Source organism: Miscanthus floridulus, chromosome 2, assembly GCF_019320115.1.
Source record: "Miscanthus floridulus cultivar M001 chromosome 2, ASM1932011v1, whole genome shotgun sequence".
Classification (NCBI taxonomy): Eukaryota; Viridiplantae; Streptophyta; class Magnoliopsida; order Poales; family Poaceae; genus Miscanthus; species Miscanthus floridulus.
In genome coordinates this window covers 171,705,000-171,710,599 of record NC_089581.1, presented here as the reverse complement: position 1 = coordinate 171,710,599, position 5,600 = coordinate 171,705,000, and the positions used below count along the sequence as shown (strand labels likewise).

Genomic DNA, 5,600 nt, shown 5'->3' with positions numbered 1-5,600 from the left:
ACACACATTTCACTGCACATGCAGCGAGCGCCGAGCAGCAGCAGCAGCCGCGAATTTGAACGCATCGGTTCCTGCGCGCACCACACCACCTCGCGTACTACAGCAATGCGGCAACAGTAGCGCCGCAGCAAAACTGTGCTGTGCATGCGCGATGCAATGCTCCACGCTGTTGCGGCAGTGCCTCCCGGCCCGCGTCTCTTCACGGCGCTGTTCGCCGCCCGTGAACACAGCGTGCTCGAACTTTTTCAATTGCAATGAGGACCGTGTGTGGATCTTCAAGGAGCGCATGCAGCGTTCGGTCGCCGTCAGGATATTCCACTATCCACTCCCGAGCCTGCCATAGTGCCATGCTCATGCTCGTCCCATGGTGGCGACGCGTAGTGCGCTCCGCTCATGCGCTGCGTGTCGTCGTGTGTTCCGTACCGTTCATTGTTCATTGCCCCCTTGTCTCTCACGTAGGAATACAGGGACGGAGAAAGACGATTTTTGTTTTGTTTTTGTGACGGTGGCATCATGCTACTAGTAGAGTAGTACATAGCTGCGAGCGGCTTGCTTACATTAGATGGACTGCTACTAACAGACGACGCGCAACACGCCGGTGGCAATTGCATTTCGTATACGGCATCGTACTCGTACATATGTGACGGAGACAAGGCGATCCGGATCGCTAACCTGCCAGACAAGCAACTCCTGGCGGCAGATCCTTACGAATCTGGACCGCCGTGTGTCGATACCATGAGATCTCGTCACACCACTCTCCTCCTTTCGGTAATTCTTTTTCTTCCATTCCGAATTGAACTAATAGGATCTGCCTCCGTCGACGGTCACCTGTCACACGTGTTCGAATTTTACACGTTGCTTGACCCTTCCCGCCCGTCCACGCTCCAGCGACGTCATCTAACACTCTTGTAGTAGTAGTACGGTTCAGAATTACACTACCCCCATCCAACGGCCACCTGCAATCCTGCATGCGCGCGCACCGCATCAGACACGGACGGTAACTAATTAAACTCATTTTATTTTAAGTTTTTAACCCCTCCTCCGCGCCGTTAATAATCGTGCAATCAAGTCGCGCTGCCCGCTCTCCTTCCTCCCTCCCATCCCATCCTTCCGCTACGATACAAAAGCTCAAGAACCCACGCACGCGCGCACCCCCACCCACCCCACGCCCCGCTACAGCGCCGGTGGGGGGCCCCGCGGCTGCCGGCGACCGGACGCCGTCGCCGTCGCCGCCGCCGTCCTCGCCGACCCGACATTCTCCAGCTGTGGTGCGTCCCTCGCCTCTCCTCCAGTCCTCGGCCCTTTTGTTTCCTTTTTTTCCCCCTGGCTCTCGTACGTGCTGCTCCCCGTCCTTCTCGAAAGCTTGATCCGGTTTCCTTGCGCGCTGCTCGCCGAGGCGTGCCGTTCTCGTTCGTTCATGGCTTCTGGCCTGGGGTTCCTCCACCCGGAATTGGGGCGAATTGGCACGAGAGCGCATGGGATCTTGCCGTCCTGTCATGGCCCTGCGTTTGGGCATTCTTTTTGTGGTTGTGAAAAATGCCGCCTTTTGTTCGGGACGCTTCACGGGCCTCTGCATTTTTAAATTCTCTTCATTCCACCTACACTCTTTTTTCCTCAGCTCGATTTGCACCCTCGCTTGTTCACGTCCATTTCAATTGCCCCTTCCATTTCCCAGCCGCTCTGTTCTTGCCTTCTTCGGATCCTTTGATTTAAGTGCTACTAGTTCTTTATCCCTCTTAACTTGTTTATCGCTCTCCTTTTTTTTTTTCTCAGGCATTAGCCATGGTTTAGCGGAGGCGATTCTCGTTGCAGCTGTTTCCGGGGTGGTGGATTTTGAAGGAATAAAGAATGATCAACCTCTTTGAATTGAGCGTTGGAGCCAGCGCCAAGGTCTCCTCAAGAGATGGTATTATTACGCAACTGCCGAATCAAGTGACAATGATTTTGCTTCCAGCAGTTGCCCACATGATTAGCTATGCGATCATTCTTCACTTAGGAAGGTACATGGGATGGCCTAATTATGGATCTTTTATCTTCTGCTCGCAGGCTCTCCAGTGAGAGGAACTCAATCGGAACGGAAGGAGTACGCCGGATCAAAGGCAGTAAGTGCCCCGATTTTTTACCGCTTCTGATTTTTACCGGCCATGCGCCTGTCAGTGCTTTCTGCCAAATGTTTACTGCTTGCTGATCACAGCATGATCTATGTCGGCAGTTGACTGGCAGCACAAGGAGGAGCTCGTCGGATAGATCGGGTGGTACGCCCATGAAAATGCTGATAGCTCAGGAAATGGCAAAGGAGGGTGACGCAAATCAGAAGACCACTAATGTTGTAGCAAGGCTGATGGGGCTTGACGATAATGTGGATCTTCCTAAGCATGTAGTGCCTTCAAACAGGAGGAGTTTCCCGGATGGACATTTATCTGCTACATTGGCAAGAGTTAACAACCAAATTTCGTTTGAGAAGCACACGAGTTCCGCTGAAGATGTCGAGTATAAGGATGTCTATGAAGTTGGGTACCAGCCACCAAGAGGTGATGAATATCCAAGAAGGAGGAGGCCGAATGAAGATCATGACAAGAGAAGGATGGATCTTGTCCGCCAGAAGTTTGTTGAAGCAAAGCGTCTTGCATCACATGATAATATCCTCCAGTCGAAGGAATTCCACAATGCTCTTGAAGTTCTGAATTCAAACAAAGACTTGTTTCTCAAATTTCTTGAAGAGCCTAACTCTCTCTTTGCAAAGCAATCTGGAGGACACAATTCCGCACCAACATCACCTCAGAGAAAGCGCATTACTGTGTTGAAGCCCTCGAAATCAGTGGAGATGAAGTGTGACAAAGCAATTAAAAGGCAGAAAAACCATGCAGTCGATGGAAACAGAATAGAAAGGAGCAACGTGCACAAGTCTGATGCTGCTCATGTGAAAGAAGATAGGCTTCCCAAACACACCAGGATAGTGGTCTTGAAACCTACCTCAGTAATTACTTCCATGGAGCAATCTGAGCAAAATTATCATGCTGATCTGGATGATTCTGAAGCACCTGGTCTATCAAGGCATTTGAGTGATGAGATAGATTGGTCAGTGCATGGAATTTGTCGACACCACACTGAATCTTTGCAGGGTTGCATACAGTCAAATATGTTCAGCACAGATAGACCATACCATCAGTATGCTGAAGAAGAGGGCAATAGCTTGAGTGACTCAGATATTGGAACCCCAACATCACATCATTCTTGGGAGTACATCTACCGGTTTAGCAATCCTTACTTTGGCTCTTTGAGCCATGCTTCTTGCTCCCCTGAGTCACATGTAACTAGGGAGGTTAAGAAACATGCTTCTGACAGATGGGCAATTGTTCCATCCAGTGAGATAGCCCAGGAAAAGGTACCAGTGCGAAGAAGTCTGAGCACACTTGGTGAAATGCTTGCCATGCCTGATATGAAGAAAGAAGAGGTTGCTGATCAAGCATTTCCTGATGATACTACCCACCAGTTATGTGAACCAACAGTTGGTGTATCATCTAATTGTGCTGTTGACAAAGGTGAGGAAGAAAGCTCCCTCAGGAAAATCTCAAGGTCAAGATCTGTTCCGGTCTCTCCAACAGCTTTTGATAGCCTGCGGTTAGATGGTGGATGTTTGGATACTCAACATAAAGAACCTACAGTGCCAAAGGAGGTCAAACCTAAGAACGGGAAATCAGTCTTTGAAGGGAAAAATCACGAGTTTCTTCTCAAAACGTAAGAAAGCAGAGAAAGAGAAGGCTAACCCATCTCCCTTGGGAACCCTGAACAGTCGAGTTTCGTCAGCCAGTACTGTGGCAGTTGCTAAATCAGATGTTCCTCAGCATGTCTGTACTAGTTTACAAGATGATGATGCTTTTGAAAGTTTAGAAGAACAGTTTAATCATGGACCAATTGGAGTTCTGGTTGATGAACCCGAAGCACCCTCTGTATCTAAGGTACATTTGCTTATCTGGATGCAAGTTTAGCTTTCTTCAGACTGGAATATGACTAACATTTGTTAATTTGGATGGTTCTGTTGCAGTCTCCAGCTTCCCTTGAGAAGGCACTATCATTTGAGATTCGAACTTCCCACTTCGATCAGCCCAGCCCTACATCGGTTCTTGATTTACAATTTGAGGATATCAGTGAGAAATCTCCCATTTCATCAGAAAGTGCAATTACTGCTAAACAAGGTAAAGCATCGTGACAGCTCTTATGTGATAAATTTCATCCATTTCATCTGTAGCATGTTTGCTGTTGAACGTCATGATTAACCCTATTGGTATGGCCATAAGTTGTTTTATTTGTACATGAAGTAGGCTGTAGTATCAATGATATGTGCGTAATCATTATTGGCTAGGTCAATAAGTGCAATTATTCTTGCTTGCAGAACCTCTATCTAGGTCTCTTCCAATTGGATCAATTGCAAGGACCTTATCGTGGGATGATGCTTCCCAAGAGGCTCCATTGTGTTCTACGAAAGGAGATAACCATGAGCAAGATCAGTATGAGTTCGTTGAGAAGACTCTGACATCTGCTGGCTTCTGTAATGAGAAGATCCAGGACATCTTTGTCCGGTGGCATTCACTTGACTGCCCTTTGGACCCAGCCGTGCTTGACCAGCTGCTGGAACGCAAGGTGGAGGATGCCAAGTGCAGAGAGAGACGGTCAAATCAAAGGCTTCTCATTGATTCTGTCAATGCCGCCCTACTAGACATTGGCCAAAGTAAACTTTGGGGCGCATACCCTTGCACTGCACGGCATTCTAATGCACCGGGAGTTGCTACATGTGATGTGCTAGTAACCGACGAAGCATGGAGGTTAGTAAAGAGTTGGCTCTTCGATGATGAGAATGATATTGCTGGTTTGGGAGACACTCCAGGCCTTGCAGCGGATTGGGTTGTCGGCAAGGAGATTCACGGCAAAGGGTGGCCCGAAATGCTGCGTTTGGAGGTGGATGAAATCAGCAAGGAGATATGCGAGGAAGTCCTGGGCGAGTTGGTTGGGGAGGCATTTCCAGAGCTTGCTGATGCTGGGTGCCATTGAAGCTGCTTTATTTTCCCTGCTTGTGGCGTCCACCTGTTGCTTTTATTTCCAATCTGGTGGAGTCCGGCCCTGGGGCTGATCTTCACCCTCCAGAGCTGTTGTTGTGTGTATATTTACCCTCATAACTGTTCTGTATGCTGCTAAAAAAATGTTCCCCACTGCCTCTATCTGTTACATCTCTTGAGTATTGATACATTCACAGTAATAACATTTATGAATACAGCTGCTGCATTTCAAATTCTTTTTTGGCCACGTGTTCCTTTCCCTGCTATGAGGTGACAAAAGATAGATGTGTGTAAAGCTGGAGGGCTCATGCGCTGCGCTGTGCAGCCTTAGTGCTAATTGCAGGCTCTTGCCCTGGAGGATAATTACCTGCGTCTATCACTTCCAAGCAAGTATGATTAGGAGAGAGGCCATGTGCCTCCTTCCTTGAAAGCTTACAACAGTCCAACCAAAGGCACCACCTTTCGCTTCCAGTGCATTTCTTTACTGATCCTCCTGTCCTCCTCTGCCTTAACCTTTGTTCAACTTGCTGCAAGCTTACAAAGCTC

General features: G+C 48.5%; 1 pseudogene; it reads left to right on the top strand.

Annotated features, from left to right (window-relative positions):
• Window positions 1–1,103: 1,103 nt before the first annotated feature.
• Window positions 1,104–5,290, top strand: LOC136535705 (uncharacterized; annotated as a pseudogene).
• The last annotated feature ends 310 nt before the right edge of the window (window positions 5,291–5,600 follow it).